At 43.6% G+C, this 23684-nt stretch overlaps 1 protein-coding gene across 1 annotated transcript in view; it reads left to right on the forward strand.

The window, feature by feature from the left end:
* CD302 (CD302 molecule) overlaps positions 1-23684 on the forward strand; it is a 229296-nt gene that overhangs the window by 127031 nt on the left and 78581 nt on the right. The window lies entirely within an intron of this gene.

Consider the following 23684-nt stretch of genomic DNA (forward strand, 5'->3'; position numbering starts at 1 on the left):
TGCTGCTTATTTATCTTAGCCAACCAACAAGCATTGACAAAGCCAATAGTCCTGACTTGTTGTGTAGTGTTGTTACTTGTTGTATCATATATCTAGAGGCAATGACAGAAACAGCAAAATACGGCACACTATGCTAAGCGCAGATTTTTAGCTTAAATCTTTTTAAACCACGCCCTTAATTACATTGGCCACGCCCCTTTGAGAGACCCCCAGGTTTTTTTTCAACCCACTTAAACCCTGTCTATCTGTAAACAAAGAACACCCCTTTGGTGTGTATGCCAGCATTGTGAACATGTCCTAATTAGACATGCTTAATTGTACACAATTTGCTGTGCTCATCAGCACTACCTACAAATGCACACAATGAAATGTTTTGCCACGTAATTACGCTGTGTGCAAGCCCAATTCAAGATGGCCGGCAGCACGTACGCAGAAATGCATACTCATGTTGCAGTGCGATGACATCAGACGCAGCTACCATTGGTGGATGGAATGTCTTCACAAAATGTCAGGATAAGATTTACAATTCTATTGCAGGACCGGAGGCTTCAGATTATGCTTCTCTATCTTTAATGAAGCTCACAGCAGCCAATGAAAACGCTTGCTTTTCATTAAAAACGTTAAACAACTACACATCCCATGATGACTAGCCCCAAGGCACGCCCCCCAAGTCCATAAGAGGCCTCTGCCTGCCGCCATCTTCCTCTTTCTTTGCTGCTCACAGCAAGAGCTAAGTGCACTTTGTTACCTCCCTCTGCTGTTGGCATATATTGCTCATGTTTATGTGATTAATGAGGGGCTAAGATATGTTAAAGTGATTAGCGAGTGGTTATAATTGCCCGCTATAACATACAATTGTTAATGCGTATGTTGGTCTATCGAGTTTACCTGCTTGTGGGGTGACTGGGACTTCAGGGAGTGTGTTGTGCTGGTTCGCTAGCGTCGCGGCGCCTAGCGACTCTAGAATCATTCCTCTGTGGCGTCAAACTCGCCTAGTGGCGTGCGGTAGCGACGGTCGTTGACCGGGGGCAGACGGGCACCGAAATATACACTTGGAGCCTTCTCCCGGCTGATTTCCCCGTAGGCGCGTCTCGCGCATGCGCATTGGCGTCCCTCATAGGCCAATGACGCGAGTAGGGTCCGGGTGGCTCTCGGCCGCGACGTGCATCCAAACGCGCTGAATTTGGGCTCCTTTTTAGTAGGATTTCAGTCGCGTTTGGGCTGCATGTCGCGGCGCGAATCCCAAACTGACAGTCATAGCGTTTTCTGCACGGCGAGTTAACGGTGGCCCCTCTGCTCTATCAAAACGCCTGTGAAGGCTGTAAAATATTGAGGCCAGTGATTTGAGTGCGCACACGCTCGGTGGATAGTGTTTTGGCCTGGGTCTTTGGCCCCTGTGACTACAGCTTTGCTGAGGGGGTTCTGAACTGGTAACATTCAGTGTGCTTGCAGGGCTAACCCCCCCCTTGACCCTCCCAGTGGCTGATCAGTGCTTTGGCAATTCTTCATTGACGTGCAGACCAACCAATCCGGAAATGTCGAAGTGGGGTCAGTACAATGAAGAGTATGCGGAGGAGGAGGTGTATGATGGACAGCAAGAGGCTGTCCTTGAAGACAATATAGTCATTGCATTGGACGCGTCTGTGCAGTCGTCCGTCAACAGGGCTATGGAGACTACGGTCCCACAAACAGTGCAGCAAGCCCTAGCCACAGCCCTTCGCCCAATCAGGAAGCAATTGGAGGGCTTTGCCAAGAGGCATGGCTTTAACAAGCCGCAAAAGAAGAAGGCGGAAGCATCCACTTCCAGTCAACCTGCTGTTGACACTGCCACATGGCCTCATGCACAGGCCCTTGCTACCCTACCAGATACGGCGGATCATTCCTATTCTGGCGCTAAGGCCACATCCAAGCGCAGGGTCCATGCAGATACTGACACTGACACGGACACTACTACAGGTACAGATACGGATACCTCGGAGGAGCAGCCTCCTCCGAAGAAGGCGCAAGTAGCCACTGCTCAGGTGAATACGCCTTTCACCTTCGATCCTTCAGAAATAATGCACCCCAGATCCCAGGACTGGGTGCCGCCTCAGGCGGTGACGGCTTACATTCACGACAATCTACGGAAGAGCTTCCCCAGGGAAGTCAGGAACCGTCTTAAATCGGAATGCCCTCGTCCGGACATCCCAGACAAAGTTGCGGAGACTCCAGAGATCGACGCAAGCCTCTTGACCTTCCTTAGGAAGTTCTCAAAAGACCCCAAACGAGGTTTGGACAGGGCATGGTCAGGATGCCAGGACAAGATGTTGGACGCAATCGGTCCATTGGCGAAGATTTTAGAGATGGCTCTAGCGGCCAAGGAGAGTTCCACTCCTGTGGACCCGGACGTACTGGCTGGTTGGACCCAGCGAGCCATCTGCTTGCTGGGCAACGCGAATTGTGCCATTTCGTCAGAAAGAAGGAAATCGCTGCTCATGAAGATGGACACTAATTTGACCGAGCTAGCGGACGCTGAGCCGGGACCCCTAGCAGCGGGTCAATTATTTGGAGACAAATTTGTCAAGGATGTTTTCAAATATGTGGGGACCTTTACGGCGCTGGACAAGGCGCAGTCAGGCATCAAAAGAGCTCTCAGCCAGAGAGTTTTTAACAGGGCCGGACGAGGCGGGGGCCGCTCGTCGGGCCGTGGAGGTCAACAAGGTTCCCAAAGAGGCGACTTCGGCAGGGGCAGAAATGAGTACGACTCCACCCGTGGTGGAACCTTCTACCCCTCCCGCAGGAGGTTCGACAAGAGCCGTTATCAGACGAATACCAACAGGGGGACCTTCAAGCACCAGCAGAACTCAGGTGAGAGTCTCAGAGGTTTCTCTTCTTCCTTTGGGGGGAAGGACACGACACTGCCTAGCGCAGTGGCGGGAGCTTACACAGGACGCATGGGTGCTACAGACTGTGCAAGGTTTCCGCTTGGAGTTCTATTCTCGTCCCGTTCAGTCGGGGCTCCCGGCAGATCTCCATTTTTCCCAACAAGATCTCAGTTTTATAGACGAAGAGATCTCCGAATTGCTGCAGAAACACGCGATAGCACCGGTCTGTCAAGGTCCTCGCGGTTTCTGCAGCAATATCTTTGTTATACAGAAGAAGGGAGGCGGAAACAGATTGGTTTTGAACCTCAGGGATTTCAACCAGTTTATAACGTACAATCATTTCAAGATGGAGGGCATCCATCTTTTGACAGATCTACTACAAGTGGGAGACTGGATGGTCCGGCTGGACTTGAAAGACGCTTATCTGTCTGTGCCGGTATTTCCCCCGCATCGCAGATATCTCCAATTTCGGTGGAAAGGCCGGTGGTACGAATATTTGGTTCTGCCTTTCGGGCTCTCCTCGGCACCTTGGTGCTTCACCAAGGTGATGAAACCTGTGGTGGCATACCTCAGAGAACGAGGTATTCGCCTCATAATCTACCTGGACGACATCCTGATAGTAGATCAGTGTCGGCAGACTCTCCTGCGACACCTCACTCTGGCGACAACGTTGCTTCAAAACTTGGGCTTTGTAGTCAACACCAAGAAATCAGTAATGGTACCCACTCAGGTGATCGACTTCCTGGGTTTCACGATCGATTCCATGATAGCGCAGCTAAGCCTCCCGAAGGACAAGCTGAAGGACCTGAAGAAAGAGATCAGGAGACTGCTGAACAGTCACATGGTGTCACTCAGAGCAATTGCGAGAGTGGTAGGAGTTTTGGCATCATCGGTGCAAGCGATATTCCCGGGCCCTCTGCATTACAGGGCTCTGCAACAGTTGAAGATCAGACATCTACGGAAGGGTCTGTCGTATTCGGACAGCATTCCTCTCACAGAAGAGGTGAGAACCGAAATGCAATGGTGGTTAGGTCATGTCGACGCTTGGAACGGTCGAGCGATCTTCGGCTCTCTTCCAGAAATAACAATAGAGTCGGACGCCAGCTGTTGGGCCTGGGGAGCTCGTTGCGGAGACATCTCTACAGGTGGCAGATGGTCTCCGGAAGAGCTTTCGCTTCACATAAATTGTCTCGAACTGCTCGCGGGATCGTTCGCGGTGCGGACGTTGTCCCCGAAGCAGACGTCTTGTTGTATCCTCCTGCGTTTGGACAATGTGTCAGCGGTGAGATACATCAACAAGTTGGGCGGCACGAGGTCGTCCATGCTTGTACAAATAGCCAAGGATTTTTGGCATTACTGTCTAAGGAATCAGATATCGATAATAGCAGAATATCTACCGGGTCAGTCCAATCAGGTGGCGGACTGGAACTCGAGATACCTCAGGGACTACAGCGACTGGAAGTTGCTTCCGAAGGTGTTCCAATGGCTGCAGAAAATTTGGGGTCCGTTCAGCACGGACTTGTTTGCATCCAGACTAACGTATCAGGTACCCAGATTCTTCAGCTGGAGACCGGATCCCGTGGCGCTGGCAACGGATGCATTTCTCCAGAACTGGTCGGAGGGGACGCAGTATGCTTTCCCACCCTTCCTGCTGATCCCGAGGGCAATGTCTCAGGTGATCAAGCAACAAGCGGAAGTAGTCATGGTGACCCCTTGGTGGACGTCACAATCATGGTTCCCCAAACTGATGCAGTGGAGTTGCGACCGCCCCAGACTCCTCCCGGAATCGGAGACGCTATTGCTGGGCCCTCATCAGGAACAGCATCCCTTGATAATGGAAGGCAGGCTCCGGCTGATGGCTTGGAGGCTTTCAGGGAACAGTGGCAGCTGCCAGGCGTTTTGAGCAGGGCTTGTGATTTCATCAAGCAGGCCTGGGCACCATCCACGCGGAAGCGATACTCCTCGGCCTGGAAGAACTGGATGGATTGGTGCATGGAACGACATCTGGATCCCGTGGGGGCAGAATTATCCCACGTGCTGAATTTCTTAACGGATAAGGCTTCCGAGGGTTTGGCCTACAGGTCGGTCAATAATTTTAGGTCAGCCATCTCAGCAGGCCATGCTCAGCTGGATGGAAAACCGATAGGTATGCATCCAGTGGTGTGCAAATTGCTTAAAGGAATAAGGGTGGCTAACCCACCGAAACCCAAATACACTGGGTTGTGGGATGTGTCTTTGGTTTTAGAACTTTTTAACAAATGGCCGATTAACTCACTTTTATCCAGAAAGCAGTTGTCAGCTAAGTTGGCCATGTTACTCTGCCTATCGGCGTGCAGGAGGTCATCGGACGTGCGAGCGCTGGAGCTTACAGGTAGAGTATTTACTCCGGAAGGAGTTTCTTTTTCCATTTCAGGACGCACCAAGACATTATCTCGTCATATTTCGTATAATGCTTTTCAAGAGAATGATAAGTTATGTGTTGTAAAATGTTTGAAAACCTATGAGGAATGTACAGCGGCTAATAGACCGCAGGGCTGTTATCAGTTGTTGATTGCCATACAAAAACCTTTCAAAGCGGTGGCAGCAGCCACCATTGCCAGATGGCTTCGTTATGTCATGAAAGAAGCCGGGGTGGATATCACCATTTTTGGGGCTCATTCAGTTAGAGGAGCCATGGCGTCTAAGTCATTTATGTTAGGTTCTAGCATACAAGATATCATGCGTAGTGCAGATTGGTCGTCAGAATCGACCTTCAAAACGTACTATTATAAGCCGGTGGGGGATATTACCTCTGTTGTTTTTAATAAGCGTTAAACAAGCATAATCTGAAGCCTCCGGTCCTGCAATAGAATCACAAATTTGCTAGCATTCGCGACAAGAATTTGCAATTCTATTAAGGACACGGAGGCGAGGATTATCCCACCCGGCATGTTATGTATAAATGCTTGCCCACCCAGTGGTTATGGTGGTTACGGTCTCATATCCTTTATTGCAGGCTCAGATAAGAAGGGTGACTGATCGTCGACGACTGCAAGGATAATACTCCAGGAAAAGTTGTTTCTTCCACGTTGGAGGAGTTACCAAGTTCTCCAAGTTGTGTTTGGAGCTGTTCGCCTAAAGAAAGAGGAAGATGGCGGCAGGCAGAGGCCTCTTATGGACTTGGGGGGCGTGCCTTGGGGCTAGTCATCATGGGATGTGTAGTTGTTTAACGTTTTTAATGAAAAGCAAGCGTTTTCATTGGCTGCTGTGAGCTTCATTAAAGATAGAGAAGCATAATCCTCGCCTCCGTGTCCTTAATAGAATTGCAAATTCTTGTCGCGAATGCTAGCAAATTTGTGATTGTGGAATTACTTGCATGCGCTGCCCCCTCAAGCTGCTTCCTCGCTCTGGCTTTTACACCCTTGTGAAATTTCTTGCTCGCACTGCCTCCTCGACAGGGATGTAAGGGCAATTAGGGGCCTTTACAGTGCACTCTTGTTTGGGGCATGAATGCCTGCTTGGACACAGACGGTATGTGCTGGGATCATCAGGCAAGAGGAGGCTTGGGTACGTTTCCTGGCCGGCTGTTTTTGTTAAATCATGTGGCAATGTTGCAATCTCACTGCGACCCTTTTACCCTCCTGTTTATTCGTGGCCGAGAAGCTACACAATACAGTGGGCTAATTGGTGCTTACATTGTGCCAATAATATCAATTGTCCTATTAAGGCACCTGCTGGAAAATGCATTAATCTGTGGTTCACGGATTATTATATTGCAATGAAGCTGGCTCAGGCTTCCATCCTCTACAATTATCTTAACTCGGTACTAATTGTGATTGGCTGATTGTAATTTTACAGGAAACATATTGTGAAGAAGCGATTCAGATAGATTTGTTCTAATTAGTAGAAAACATTCAGAGGTGTTTTAATTTGTCATGATTGTTGGGATAACATGCATTCCCAGATTAACTAGACATTATGGTGTAATTGGGCAAATTAGAAAAGCACATTATCTGCAAATTGTTGACATAGAAATTAGTTCTTAATTCCACATTGTAAATTGATCAGAACGTGTACAAGCTGATGCTCGTTCCATTCGTGAAAATTGTTATACTTCGAGTACAAGTGTACATTTCGGAGTTTAACAGTGTGGTTGAAAGCAATATCTTCTTGTTCACAAACAAAAGGCATCACATGGAGGGCGTTCAATTGGGGCTATTTCATGAGCTGGCAATGGGCCCATGCTGAAAAGTCTCCAAATCTTTGGAAATTACTGAGAACCATGGTAAATGTCAAAATGAAGCGAAATGTTTAAACAACAGCTACGTGAAAAGGGTAAATAAACCATTCTCAGAGCCATTTAATGGACAACCCCTTATAATAGAGTAGAAATGGTTGGCTGAGCCAAGCATATTACAGTGCACTCATGTTGCATGCTTTATGCAAAATACTAGTAGATGTTAGTTGGTACCTAAACACTTCATCAAACACACTAAATTGATCCAGTGATAGTGGAGGAGAATGGAATCTATAGACGTCTTTTGGCAGTGCCATTATCTACTCATGGTTCATTAGGAGTTTGGGCTGCCTCCTTGTCGGATCTTATTGCTTTTTTTTTTTTTTAAAACACTTTATTCATGACTGTATCAGGTATTACAATGCACATGGTTATCATCATACATCGTGTCAGTCTTTTCCAATTTCTTTAACTAAACTGTGGCATATCATTTCTGCTATTCATTTATTTATCAGGCCTCATAACAGTCCCAAAATCACTGTAATACAACTCATATTCCGCATCCGTAAAATATTGTAATGCCTCAACAATTCCCCTCCCTCCCATCTCCCCCCTCCCTCTTCCCGTCTCCTGGCAGTCCCCGTGCCCAACGCCCATAAGGTGGACATACCAGCTTTAAACCGTGTGAATGAACATTACATTGGATAGGCGTGGCTACCGGTGTAAGCAGGCTAGGTAGCCCCGTACATAGACACTCCACACCCCAAGCATGCAGTCAAACAATATGCATCATGATCTTATTGCTCTGCGCCCCCAGCTTAGGTGACTCACCATATGGGTGAGGGGAAACATCCTTTACAAAGAAGGCTTTACAATGGAAAAGCCTTTTCAACAGCGATTTTTTTACAATGAATATGGCTTTACCAGGGATACCTCTTACCACAAAAATCGTGGTAAATGTAAGTATTTTGCAGGTAAGTAGAAAGTAGTGATTTAACGCATTTTCCCCATGTTAATTTCCATAGACATTTTGAACATTCTTTCTGTACTACTAATGAGTGATGCAATTTCCAACATATGTCATCTGAGTGGGTGTGTGAGTGTCTGAATCCGTGTGTGAGTGGTTGTTTGAGTGGCTATATAGGTGAATAAGTGGGTGTGTGAGGTGCTGTGTGGGTGAGTGAGTGGCTGTATGTATGGTTGCGTGGGTGGGTGAGTGTGTGTGTGTGTGTGTGTGTGTGGGTGGCTGTATCAGTGACTGAGTGGCTATGTGGGTGACTTTATGAAAGGGTGAATTGGTGTGTTAGTGGCTGTTTTGGAGAGTTTCCTTGAAAATGTCAAAAGGCTACACTATGCTAGGGTCAGGTCCTTTCAGTTTTACAGGACCAGGACTAGGGTGCATTTACAATTACAATGTTTGAGCACCATCATGCTATGCCGTTGATGCCCACAATTTTACAAGACTTACAACCAGTATGCTATGGCCTGGCAAAATCAGCATTTTAGGAAGGAAGGAAAAGCACAATCATGTAGTCCAGTCAGTGCTTTCATCTGAGCATGGATTCATTGAGTGTTTGATTTTAGAGTGGAAGAACATGTATAGGAGGAGTGCAACTAGAGTAGTGAAGGGCACAACATGTATGTTAAATAAATTACTTGATTTGCTTGTATATGCCTGTGATTCTGTATTTTTGTGTGTTACTGTATCAGGGAGGGGAAAAAGTGCAACAAAGCATTGGTTGGAATTTTCAATTTAGGCCCAAACGTTCATGTACTGTCTCACTGGCCTGACGTACACCACAAGTGGACATCTTCTACCCATGTATGGTAATAATAACTACCATTATGCCAGGGCTGAGTATCTTCATACTATGAATGACCCCAAAATGCCATAAATACCACTGCTATGCTAGGGCCAGCATTCAATCAAGTCTGTGAGTGTGTTGATTTATTTATTAATAATGCTCACCACATGCCAAGAATTCCATTATGCCAGGCAACCATTATGCCAAAGAAGGCATGTTGGAAATAACCCTTTCTGCAGGGTCACCCCAAACCTTTTGCCTTCCTCCATCCCTTTCTGCTGAATTTGTTTCTGTTGGCTTTAGAACTCTGAGCACTTTACCACTGCTAACCAGTACTAAAGTGCATGTGCTCTCTCCCTAAAATGTGATTGCATTTGTTTATCCAAAATTGTCATATTTAATTTACTTAGAAGTACCAAGTAAAGTGCACTACGTGGGGCCAGGGCCTGTAAATTAGATGCTACTATTAGGCTTTCATCTCTAGGAAGGGCTTTGTCCTACGAGTCCTGGCTGGACAATATATAGTATCAACAAACAAGACTGCCAGGGCTCAAGTTCAACTCACAACCGCTTTTTATTTAGCTGGTGTGTACCTTCTTTTAATTGATTCCGAAGGTTTGTTTTTCATTTCAACATTTTCAAAATTCAAAATTGTTCACATGTAATTTATGCTACAGAGGATTAAACTTTCCATCAATAGTCAAAACGATACAGACATGAATCATAAGTAACAATACTTTCAAAAAATGAACAGATCATCACATTCATAAATAGTTGCACTTTCACTATTTAAACAAGAAAACAAACTCAATTTATGTACACCTTAAAGTATTCAGGTATAGGTCCTTGTGACCAAGCAAATTTAATTATTAGGACCTAACACATTGGGCCATATAATCTCGGTTAAGTCGCCCTATCTTCGTGCGCAAACCCATGAAATTTAGGTTGCCTTTGATACAGCCGAACAGCCGACGCGTTTCCAAACCCTTTGTTCAGTTAATAGGGTTCTTCCTCAGGGCTGAGCTGTTTACCTGTGGTGTAAAATTGAGGGACATTTAGTATCTCCTATTCTCGATTGTGCATTTAAACACTATTAAGGAAATAAAACATGCGAGATTTACCTCTTGGTGTATGATGGTATTCACTATGATTTTGTGGACACGGGGCATCTGATTCCTTAGTTATCACCCTTTCCTAAACAATAAAATTAAAGGAGGGTGTTCTTGTAAGTTTTTGTCTAGGAATATATCTGTACACTTCTCGTGTCCATATTTACGCTATGCCAGCACTTACTTGTTTTCAAATTTGGTGCGCCCACTTGGTTAAGGTACCCGTTGGTGGAAATCTTTAGGAGTTATACAGTGTTTTCGTCTGCTGGAATAAAGGGTTTAAATCAATACAATGTTCCAGTGACCGGTTTGTTAGTTACCCGGTCTGCAAAAGTGGGACTTACATTTTGTGGCGAGGAAGTCTCATGTACGGCTCCACTATCTGCTGTGGATCGCGTGTCTAATAGCTTGTTGCTTCCTTTCTTGACTCGCGGTTCAAGGTTCTGCGGAATCAGAGCAACTATTCAGTATTTTCTATGAAAGCGGTCATGGTTTAGTTTGACTGCATAAGCGTTTTAAAGCTTCTTACCTTTACCGCTAGCTCTCTAATCGATTGCAAAATTCGCCGTGAAGCCGCATCTGAGTTATTGCCTTCGCTGGAAATCGAATGTGATTTACCGACGCCCGGCAGAACTCATTTCCTGTTTAAGTATTCGGCTAAGGATTGTGGGACTTGTAGTGTTCCGTATCTTACGTTGTGCAGTGCTGAACAGCGTGTTATTAACAAAGTGACTGGCATGATTGGTTGCGGAATGGTGCATATTTATTGGGGGTGGTGTAGAGGGGGTTCAGTAATTGGATCTTTGTAATTCCGACATTTCATTCAACCCATCCACCACACAGTTGAATTTTAAAATTAAATAAGCCTCTTTTTTCAACAACATGGCATCAATGTTTCCTCCTCTAGGGGGAACTTTCATGACTGTTAGTACTGTCCATTTGAAATCTGTCTCAGTGTGTTGTTTTTCCACAAAGTGTTGTACCAATGGAGCGGTCAACACTTTGTTTTTAATTCTGGATCTGTGTTGTGCTATTCGCTGGTTTACTTTTTGGGTAGTTTTCCCAATGTATAGCTTGGAACACGGGCACATTATTGCGTATATTACGTTAGTTGTTTTACAATTCGAGAATTCTTTGTGCGTCCAACGCATATTGTTAAATTGAAATTCCTCCCCTTCCAGTGTGTTGGGGCAGGCCACGCACGAGCCACATTTGTGGTGACCCGTTATTGGTGGTAGTTTCCAAAGCGTACGCAAGTCTGCTTTGGCTTTGCTGACTCCCAAGTCAGCTCTTACAATGTGTTGAGCAATACTTTTGTTCTTCTTTAGGGCGAACAATGGTTTCGCCATTGGGACTTCCGAATTCGTAATCAAGTGCCAATTCTTTAAAATGATGGACTTAAGTTTGTTCGTATATGGGCCGAATGTTGTCACACAGACCGGCCTTTCAAGGGGTTTAATCTCTTTCCTTTTCAGTAATTCTTCTCTAGGCGTGTACCAAGCCCGTGTGGTCGAATGTTTTAGCAATTTAGAGGGATAACCTCTGTCCCTTAATTGTTCACTAAGTATTTGTGAGTGTATTATGAAATCTTCCTTTCGGGAACAATTGTGGCGAATTCTCAACATTTGTCCGTATGGTAGATTGGATTTTAAGCTTTTGGGGTGATAGCTTGCATAATGCAAGATGGTGTTTTTATCCGTATTTTTTCGATGTAAAGTAGTTGTCAGTTTGTTTTCATTGGGGAAAACTACTACGTCAAGAAAAGTTAGAGATGTTCTGCTGTGTGTCATTGTAAACTTTATGTCTGGGTGTCTGGTGTTGAGCCACTGATGGAATTGGGCCAACATTTCTTCAGACCCTTTCCATTGACACCAGATATCGTCAATGTAACGATACCATGTTGTTATGTTTTGTTTGAAGGGGTTGTTCTGGTAGATGTAGCGTTCCTCATACAGGGCCATGAAGAGGACCGCCATCTCCGGGGCATAAGGACACCCCATGGCGGTCCCCTTCACCTGCACGTAGAACGTGTCCATGAACCTGAAGTAGTTTCTTTTGAGGGCGATCCTCGCCAAGTCGATAATAAAGTCCGTGGGGACTCTTTGTGGTCTAGGGCGTGTATCTAAGTAGTACTCCATTGCTTCCAAACCCTCTTCCTGCGGGATTTGGGTGTAGAGGGAGGTGACATCGAAGGATACCATCAGTTCCTGAGTATCATCGAATGAGACCCGTATATAAAAAGGGTTTCAGCTATATAGCGACAAAGTGTAGCAGGGACCTCATGGTCCATACCGTTGAAACAGCCACTAGAATTTGTCGAAAAGAACAGGAAGAAATCGAGGCATTAATCAAGGCAATAGAAGATAACCATACTGTGACGGAAGCAAAAGCTCTACTTGAAAAAATTGACAAGGAAATCGCAACATTTAGAGATAATACCATCAACTTTAGGTCCAACAAATTTGAGAAAGACGTTAAGGCCTTTAAAATTGAGTCCGTTTATCCATACCTTAAAGAGGATTATTATACCCAAATTGAATCCCGACGAGCATTATCACAATACCAAGGAAGGTCTAAAAATAGATTCACAACTTTTTCAGAGAGTTCATCCTCAGAATCTGCAAGTGATTCAGACCCAAGAGAAGGCCCGTCCAAACGCAATAATCCTTTTTTAGAGAAAGGCGAAGGCAGAGGCAGAGTCAGATTCAAACCTCAGCCCCAACCATGGGAAATGAGAACACGCAGAACCCAGTACAAAACATAAACCTCACCTCCATAGTAAACATATCGAACAAAGAATTAACCACGCATGAAAAATCTGTTCTAGAATTAGGTCTCAAATTTGTGCCAACAACTAATACCGACCTAACAAATCTGAAAATAGAAGCTTTAGAGTTTTGCCGGAAACTTAGATTGAAGGCATTTTTCCACAACAGAGAGGACACCAAAGTAGCAGAACCCTCGAATCTTTCTAACAAATCTACATTTGTTCCCCCTACCTACACAATTCCAAAGGAAATATTAGCCTTTGAACAGATCGTTCTATCCTCCATCACACAGTTGAGTCAACAAAAAATGTTTCTGAAGAGGAACATTACCAGAGAGCAACAAACGGCATTGAACAATCTCCGCAACGACGACTCCATAGTGGTTAAACCCGCTGACAAGGGGGGCGCACTAGTGGTCTGGGCCAAGGAAAAATACATTGCTGAAGCTAATAACCATATTAAAAACACTGATTGGTACAGAGAAGTGAAAGAAGATCCAACTTCACAAATAAGAGCTGAAATCCAAACAAAACTCTTAGAGGGTCGTGATAAGGGGATACTAGGAACAAAGGAATTTCAATATTTGGACAAAAGAGAGTTCACGCATTCCGGTTATTTATTTTCTGCCGAAAATACACAAAAACTTAACTGAACCACCCGGCAGACCAATAGTCTCCGGGTGTGATTCTTTATTAGAACCATTGGCCAAATACGTAGATGTGTTCCTAAAACCTTTCCTGCCCGAAGTGACATCGTACCTTAAAGACACTACGGACTTTATTAACAAGGTTGAAGGGGTCTCATTCGATGATACTCAGGAACTGATGGTATCCTTCGATGTCACCTCCCTCTACACCCAAATCCCGCAGGAAGAGGGTTTGGAAGCAATGGAGTACTACTTAGATACACGCCCTAGACCACAAAGAGTCCCCACGGACTTTATTATCGACTTGGCGAGGATCGCCCTCAAAAGAAACTACTTCAGGTTCATGGACACGTTCTACGTGCAGGTGAAGGGGACCGCCATGGGGTGTCCTTATGCCCCGGAGATGGCGGTCCTCTTCATGGCCCTGTATGAGGAACGCTACATCTACCAGAACAACCCCTTCAAACAAAACATAACAACATGGTATCGTTACATTGACGATATCTGGTGTCAATGGAAAGGGTCTGAAGAAATGTTGGCCCAATTCCATCAGTGGCTCAACACCAGACACCCAGACATAAAGTTTACAATGACACACAGCAGAACATCTCTAACTTTTCTTGACGTAGTAGTTTTCCCCAATGAAAACAAACTGACAACTACTTTACATCGAAAAAATACGGATAAAAACACCATCTTGCATTATGCAAGCTATCACCCCAAAAGCTTAAAATCCAATCTACCATACGGACAAATGTTGAGAATTCGCCGCAATTGTTCCCGAAAGGAAGATTTCATAATACACTCACAAATACTTAGTGAACAATTAAGGGACAGAGGTTATCCCTCTAAATTGCTAAAACATTCGACCACACGGGCTTGGTACACGCCTAGAGAAGAATTACTGAAAAGGAAAGAGATTAAACCCCTTGAAAGGCCGGTCTGTGTGACAACATTCGGCCCATATACGAACAAACTTAAGTCCATCATTTTAAAGAATTGGCACTTGATTACGAATTCGGAAGTCCCAATGGCGAAACCATTGTTCGCCCTAAAGAAGAACAAAAGTATTGCTCAACACATTGTAAGAGCTGACTTGGGAGTCAGCAAAGCCAAAGCAGACTTGCGTACGCTTTGGAAACTACCACCAATAACGGGTCACCACAAATGTGGCTCGTGCGTGGCCTGCCCCAACACACTGGAAGGGGAGGAATTTCAATTTAACAATATGCGTTGGACGCACAAAGAATTCTCGAATTGTAAAACAACTAACGTAATATACGCAATAATGTGCCCGTGTTCCAAGCTATACATTGGGAAAACTACCCAAAAAGTAAACCAGCGAATAGCACAACACAGATCCAGAATTAAAAACAAAGTGTTGACCGCTCCATTGGTACAACACTTTGTGGAAAAACAACACACTGAGACAGATTTCAAATGGACAGTACTAACAGTCATGAAAGTTCCCCCTAGAGGAGGAAACATTGATGCCATGTTGTTGAAAAAAGAGGCTTATTTAATTTTAAAATTCAACTGTGTGGTGGATGGGTTGAATGAAATGTCGGAATTACAAAGATCCAATTACTGAACCCCCTCTACACCACCCCCAATAAATATGCACCATTCCGCAACCAATCATGCCAGTCACTTTGTTAATAACACGCTGTTCAGCACTGCACAACGTAAGATACGGAACACTACAAGTCCCACAATCCTTAGCCGAATACTTAAACAGGAAATGAGTTCTGCCGGGCGTCGGTAAATCACATTCGATTTCCAGCGAAGGCAATAACTCAGATGCGGCTTCACGGCGAATTTTGCAATCGATTAGAGAGCTAGCGGTAAAGGTAAGAAGCTTTAACACGCTTATGCAGTCAAACTAAACCATGACCGCTTTCATAGAAAATACTGAATAGTTGCTCTGATTCCGCAGAACCTTGAACCGCGAGTCAAGAAAGGAAGCAACAAGCTATTAGACACGCGATCCACAGCAGATAGTGGAGCCGTACATGAGACTTCCTCGCCACAAAATGTAAGTCCCACTTTTGCAGACCGGGTAACTAACAAACCGGTCACTGGAACATTGTATTGATTTAAACCCTTTATTCCAGCAGACGAAAACACTGTATAACTCCTAAAGATTTCCACCAACGGGTACCTTAACCAAGTGGGCGCACCAAATTTGAAAACAAGTAAGTGCTGGCATAGCGTAAATATGGACACGAGAAGTGTACAGATATATTCCTAGACAAAAACTTACAAGAACACCCTCCTTTAATTTTATTGTTTAGGAAAGGGTGATAACTAAGGAATCAGATGCCCCGTGTCCACAAAATCATAGTGAATACCATCATACACCAAGAGGTAAATCTCGCATGTTTTATTTCCTTAATAGTGTTTAAATGCACAATCGAGAATAGGAGATACTAAATGTCCCTCAATTTTACACCACAGGTAAACAGCTCAGCCCTGAGGAAGAACCCTATTAACTGAACAAAGGGTTTGGAAACGCGTCGGCTGTTCGGCTGTATCAAAGGCAACCTAAATTTCATGGGTTTGCGCACGAAGATAGGGCGACTTAACCGAGATTATATGGCCCAATGTGTTAGGTCCTAATAATTAAATTTGCTTGGTCACAAGGACCTATACCTGAATACTTTAAGGTGTACATAAATTGAGTTTGTTTTCTTGTTTAAATAGTGAAAGTGCAACTATTTATGAATGTGATGATCTGTTCATTTTTTGAAAGTATTGTTACTTATGATTCATGTCTGTATCGTTTTGACTATTGATGGAAAGTTTAATCCTCTGTAGCATAAATTACATGTGAACAATTTTGAATTTTGAAAATGTTGAAATGAAAAACAAACCTTCGGAATCAATTAAAAGAAGGTACACACCAGCTAAATAAAAAGCGGTTGTGAGTTGAACTTGAGCCCTGGCAGTCTTGTTTGTTGATACTATTAGGCTTTCAGCACTGATTGTGCCACCCACTTAACCAGCCATTTAAACATGTCTGAGGCCTGCTTTCAGTCCCTGTGTGTGCAGTTTAAACTGCCATGTCGACTTGTCATTTTAAAACCCCTTTCTAAGCCTCAAACCACCCTTTTATTCCACATTTCACCCCTAAAGTAGGCCCTTGGTAGCCCACAGGGCAGGGTGCTGTGTAATTAAAAGGTAGGACATGTACTTTTAAGTTTACATGTCCTGGTAGTGACAACCTGCCAAATTATTGTTCACTGCCCCTCCCGTAAGTTACCATTGGGGATTCCCTGTTACATCTAATAAGCTGTCATTTCCAATTGGTAGGAGGTAGAGCTCTCATGTTTAGTACCTATGGAATTGTAATGATAAGTCATCTTTAATGGTAAAGTTGAATTTATCATTACAATTGTAAAAATGCCACTTTTTGAAAGATGGCTTTTTTCTGCTCTGACTCCAGTATGCCTGCAGCCTGTCTCTGATCACTGTCTGGGGTGGGTGACAGACACACAGAAAGGGAGTTTAAGTATGACTTAATGGGCCATCCTGGGCAATGGGAGGGAGGAGCTGGGCACAGCCTCACACTTACCAATGAGTAGGCTGTGTCCTGTTCCCACACAAAGGACTGCTTACCCCCTGAAGTGAGTCTTAAGCCAGGGCAGGAAGGGAGGACCTCTGTGTACTTCAAAGCCATTTTTTGAAGTGTCCCTCACTTTAAAAGCACCACTGGGTATAAAAACGGGACTTCTGACACTACCACTCTAGACACAACTGGACCTGTGAATAACTCTGCCAGTATGAAGGACTGCTGTGCTGCTAGAAGGACTGCCACTCTGCTGGACTGCTGCTCTGGAAGACCAGCATTTCTGCTGTGCTGCCCTGCTGCCTGTTACCCTCTGAATATAAACAAGGCAACAGTGGTATAACAGATGCACATCTCTACTGTTTGGAGAATTCATAAAACCAGTGGTGCTCAAGGCTCTAAAACACACCTGTTGCCCTGATGTATATGTCTGAATCAAAGAAATCTTTGCCCAGACCCATACAGAGAGAGAGAGAGAGAGAGAGAGAGAGAGAGAGAGAGAGAGAGAGAGAGAGAGAGAGAGAGAGTAGCGAAGCACTCTGTTGTATACATTATACATATCAGATGTATTTTTATATTTTGGTCCAGGATACAAGTAGATGAAACTCTTGAAGATAAATATAGTAGTAGCTGAGATAGATCTTCAAATAAAATGACATAACATTTGACATAAAAAATTCCAAATGTTGTCATAGAAAATATTAATTTACTCGGTGATAGTTTTTTACACGCAAGCTATAAACATGTCCACATTATGTTTGCAATGGTACAAAGTTGCAAATATGTTGACCATGTATATCGATAGATGATTTCAGCCAACACGTTTTTTATCCCTTCCTGGGGACTTCTACAAGGCTAAGTGCAAGTGCAATTGTTCCCTAGAGCAAATGCGTATATGCAATATGCATGAACCTATAAGCCTATTGAAGCATCAACCAAAAGTCAAATCCAGAATGCTGTTTGTCCTGTTAGATGCTGTATGGAGGTATCCTCCCAAGTAAATTTATAGTCCTTATGTATTGTCGATCCAGTACAAAAACAGTGTTGCGTCAGGTCCTAACAGTATCAAGCACCAAGAGGTTTAACTTGTACCACTTTAATAACTCAACAATGCCATCCTTTGGCAGTTATGGATATTGATAAGTCCCCGTGAAATATTGTCTTGGAGTCGGCAGGCCGAGTGACCAAACTGCTCTCGATGAAGGCATAACTTAAAATTAAAATAATTAAAGAACTGACATTTGTGTCCTACCCCACTGTAACAGCAGAAACGTTACAGGCTGGGAAGCATCTTCTAATACCTAACAAGTATTGGCAAAGCCAATAGGTTCCACCTTTGAGACTATTGGCTCTGCCATTTCCGTTGTACCTCCTGTACACCATAGGCATTGTTGACATTGACAATAATTTGTAGCCACATTGTATAGCAATATGGCTACTATGCAGCACAGCTAAAAATAATAATACCAAGCACTGGAAAGGTCAATAGGTCTTGACTATGAGAGATTTATTGTCTTTGCTAATGTTTTTTGCTATGTTGCAAATGGCTGAAAGTAATGTAAAAAAGCTGTATGACACAGCCAGCGTTGTCCGTATTATAGTTTTTATTTTATTTGTTTTCAGTTATGCTGCACTGAAGCTAGCGCTGCTGTATAATATGGCTATAAACAAATTAACAAAGCCCATAGATCTCGCATAGGCGAGCCCTATTGGTATGGCATTCCGTACCAATACTTGGTATGGAATGCCATATGGTAAGTTATAAGTAGTTATATAGTGTTTACAATGGCTGAAGTGCTAATGTTATACAATGGATAATGCCCTTGCCAAGGTGTTAGTGTTTTCAGATTCAGAAACATTTTTGGACCATACAAAAATGAGAATAGTCTATATTAATGTGCTGAATGTAACATAAGTAGTGGGTATACAGAAAAGTCCAATATGTTACAGCTTTTATTACAGTGATGCTTTATGCTATGTGTTACTTTGGGTGCAATGGTTACAAAAGAACCAAAAAAGCACTCCTGACTGCTTGTTTACTAGTAAAATATAGCAATAATCTAGTTAAGTGGGTTTCCAAGAAATTTGTATTCCCTATGGCACTGTGCCATTCCAATCATGACCCTAGTGTCTGCAAGGTATCTGTACTTGTGACTGCTTGATTAGTAGTAGTTTGTAGTAGTGTGTTTCCTAGACCTTTTGGCCCCTGTGCCTACGTACCTGCTGCACCATTCAAATCATGACCTGAGTGCCTGCAAGGTTACTGCACTTGTGCCTGCTTATTTAGCAGTAAAATATAGCAATAATTTGTGTTCAGTGTGTTTCTAGACCTTTTGGCCCCTGTGCCACTACACCTGCAGGCACTAGGGCCATTCAAATCATGACCCTAGTGCCTGCAATGTAATCGCACTTGTGACTGCTTGTTTAGTGGTAAATGTTGCAAAAATCTGTGTTCAATGTGTTTCCTAGACCTTTTGGCCCCTGTGCCTCTGAACCTGCTACACCATTCAAATAATCATGACCCTAGTGCCTGAAGGTAATTGCATTGTGACTGCTTGTTTAGTAGTAAAATATCGCAATAATCCGTGCTCAGTGGGTTTCATAAACCTTTTGGCCCCTGTGCTAACGCACCTGCTGTACCATTGAAATCATGAATGTAGGGCCTGCAAAGACTTATGAGGAAATCGTTTATATCCAGGAAAATATTTATTCTGAAAAAGGCACAGTTGCAGACAGAATACATAATTATTGTGTAACTAAACATCAACACAAAAACCTTCATAAAAAGTGCCTTTAAACGTATCCAAGTCTCCAAAACGAGTTGCCACAGGTGTCATTAATAAAGCATAAGCTTTACACATCAAAGTGAAAACCAAGCATTGTTCAATTCTGTTACAATGTTGCTGGCTCTTTCCTGTGAAAAGATCTTATCCTGTACTTGACCGTGAATGGGCCATAAACAGTATAAATTGGCCAAAATCACCATGTTAGGCTGACGCTGAGAGAGAAATGCGGTTTTGTACTTTGTTCCTAAGAAGGCAGTTTCACAAATTCAATAGACTCACCAAAGATGAATTTTACAAAAATTGTGCAAATGTTTTGTGCAGCTAAAGAATGAGATAACTTTTGAAATGGCTGTCTAAAACAAAAAAAAATTAAAAGGGCACAAGCAGGCTCTATAGCGAAAGTACGCTGCATTCCTATTTCTTATCAACGCTCTCACTTTGAAGTAGGCCAAAAGCAAAATAAACACCAGGCTCCAAAAAAACACAGCTTGACATTTGACTTCAGTCGTTGAATAAGCAGCAAATGTGACGAGATAAGAACAAGATTTAAAGCTGGGTTTATTACAGAAAATTAGTTAGTGGAAGAGCACTGTAAACACAGCTTTCGAATGGGAAGGTACTAACTCAAGCTGCACTGTCTAAAGCAAATAAAGCCAGCAAATGGAAAGGCAGAAAATGTGAGCTGCAGACCACAAGCCAATAGCAAGCCACGTGTAAAATGCGTTCCCAGGTCAACTTTCTGAAAGTCCCCAAGATATATTTTGCATAACCAGACAGCTGCGTGTCCGGTAGGCGGCAACCAAATAAAAAGGACTTCTGATGTATCCAGAGCGAATGGCTTTTTTTTTTTTTAAAGCGCATTAGCTCTGACTGTGTCATAGTCCCTTTTAAAATTAGTTTTAGTCACACTGTTAAGCATTCCGCTGCTGTACAGCATGGCTATAAAACATTGCCAAAGCCAATAGCTATCATCGGTGTGACAAATTGGCTATGCCAATGCTTTTTTTCTTTGCATTAGGCATCTGTGCTTACCTATCTATCTGTTGCCTTGCGAATTAAGCTGATTACATTACCGTCATCGAGAGAAAATCTATTTAGGAAGTTGATGCAGCTTTTCAAAAATGGTTACCTTAATGAAGTTTTTTTTGCAGTTCTTTTCTATAGTGGGAACTCGACCCGAAAGTGTTGAAGCGCTTTACAGGAGCACCAGTTTCATTACAACACGTATATTTATTATAAGAACAAAGTGATGAAGTGATTTGCTCAATACCACTGGATGTTGAGCCGACGCAAGGACTCAAACCCAGTTCCAAAGTCATCAGTACACGCCGTTGCGCCCCAGCCTCTTTCTTTGGAGGTATGTTGCTTTTTAAGATGACAAATCATTGAAAGCCAGGTAACATCTTCCGAATTAGCGTGAGTTAACTGGTACTGGGCTGCATTTATGGGAAAGAAAAGATCGGGATTGAGAAGAAAAACCTGACTGAATGAGTCTTGGCATTGTGTTAATTGCCCTGTTTAAGGATTGCCCTCTGGCTGTAGCAGCCAAGACTTTCAGAGTCGACAAAAAAAAAAAAATCTTATTGATTTGGGTGATACCTGTCAACCGTTTAACTACCAAGAGGCCTGGTCTGGTATTTGATGAGAGACGTATACATGGTGACTCATAAAAGCTCCAGGATTAGGTTTTGCTTTTGGGTCTGTGAAAATCGATACCTCCTGTTACCAAGGGTCTCAGATGCAGAGCTGTGCCTCAGCTTCAGCATGCAGCATCGGGGAGGAAAAAAAAGGAAGGCAGCAGGGATGGATAGAAATGCAAGACCTGAAATAATTAAAAAAATATTGAATAAAGTGTGATTACACACTCCATATATTTTATTATGGGTTCCTTACCACTGCTTCCAGCAAGTTACTCCAGCGCTGCGGCTCAGGCCAGGTCTCACAGAACTGACAGAACAGGAGCCTTCCGATTGGCTGTTTCTCGCACAGACTCCATTTACAGTGCCCATGGCTTAGCTTGGGAAGTCATGGCCGTTACTAGGTGACAGCCTATAAACTAGGTCACAGAGCAACTCTCTGTTGCACTGAAGATAATGAGGAGGTAGTGGCCTTAGGGGGTAGAACATGTGCCATGACCTATGTTGTTTTGTTGGCCTGTCAAAGCCGTGCAAATTTCAGAGAAGCACGTCTGAACTATATAGAAAAAGCAAGTACAACTCAGCGGAGTGGCCTTCGTCCCACGTTTTGCTGGTTAGTCCAGCAATAAGGGGTCTTCTGCTGCCCGAATAAAACACCAATTATCCCGTTTATAGGTTCCTTTGTACTTTTAACCCTTTTAATAGGCATGCAAGCAAGGAGAGGGCAAGCAGCGATGGGTGGGGGAATAGGGCAAGCAGCGATGGGGGAGGGTGGTTGGGGGACAGGACAGGCCCCCTCGGAAAACAACACCTGACATTTGATCTCGGTCTTTGAATGCACAGCAAATGTGAGATGATAAGAAGAAGATTTACAGGCCTGTTTACAGAAATGGCACTCGGAGGGAGTGTTTACAAGATTGCTTGTGTGAAGTGCTCAAAATTAAATAAAGTAGTTACTAAATCAGTTACTAAATAGGAGCAGTGGATAGATAGAAGTAATTGGTCCATGCTTTCAAGGAGGGCTAAAGACATGAGGAGGCATGACGCATGCATGCCAAGGAGAAAGGGGAAGAAACAATATGAGAGACCCAGCAAATGGGAGGCCTATGGGCGGGCTGAAGCCCACAAAGTATACACAACGTCTCTTCAAGACAGCGCATGCGCTGACTAGAGCCGGAAAAATACTACGTGGATAAGCAATCAACTTACTGCCATATGAGTAGCAGAGAGAGCAAAGCACATTTGAGTCTGTAGCAATACTAACAGAATCTGGATTATTCAATAAACTAACACGTATCATTAGCAAAGACCTATAAATAATATTGCCATCTGATTGCAAAGAGCATTCACTATGGCACAACCACTTGAGCGTACTGTAAATGAGAGAGCAGATTTTAACATGCATATCAGTTTACGTCACCAGGAAAGGTGCAAGGATATTTGGTGTTACAGGCAAAGCAATGCTTTGCTGCTGGAGCATTCCCTGCCGCCAAGAAAATCGTTTTTTAAAATAGTTTTCTTGTAATTTGGTGCCACACACCAGGTGCTAAAAAGCAACAACCTTGTTACAGACATATGAATTGGACAGACCTGCACAAAGTATCTCAAACCATCAGCATTTTAAATAGTTTTACTTTGCATTACTTAATTTTAGCCAACTAGCACCTTCACTTCAAGCTGCTACATTCTTCTTTTATAATGTGTTCTATCTGATTTTCTAGAGTAAAATCATGCATATTCAAATGAGGTGATATTATGAAAGCATTACCACTTTCTCCAATCAAAAGAAATACTAAAACAGTGATCACAGTAACAGCTGCAGAAAGAACACGGTACTATAGAGACAGAGAGCATGCAGGGCTCACGCCTCGACGTGGCTTTCTTACTCCACAAACACTGCCATCACCAATACACAAGTTGGTCTGTTTTGATCGACTCAACCAAATACACCTGGTATTTACGATCCTGTCATCATAGTAAAGCACAGAATGCAAAAAATAATCAATAAGCATGTTTATACTTAGATTCCCTCTGTGTGCCATCAGGCCCTCAATGACCTTTGTTTAACCCTCAGAGACCTTCGGTCGGAGCTCAGAGCTCTCCTGGCCGCCATCTATCTACTCACCAGGCTACCACACGCACATGCACAGTTTTTGATTTAGTTTTTTGCTCTGTGATGTCTCAGTTTATCTATCTCTGTTTCTACCTCTTACACCTGAGCTGTATTACTTCCTTCTGCCCGAGTTCAAGCTGCCGAAACCTGGCAGGCCCTTTTAAGTCACGTG

This window comes from Lissotriton helveticus, chromosome 3_1 (assembly GCF_964261635.1).
Source record: "Lissotriton helveticus chromosome 3_1, aLisHel1.1, whole genome shotgun sequence".
Classification (NCBI taxonomy): Eukaryota; Metazoa; Chordata; class Amphibia; order Caudata; family Salamandridae; genus Lissotriton; species Lissotriton helveticus.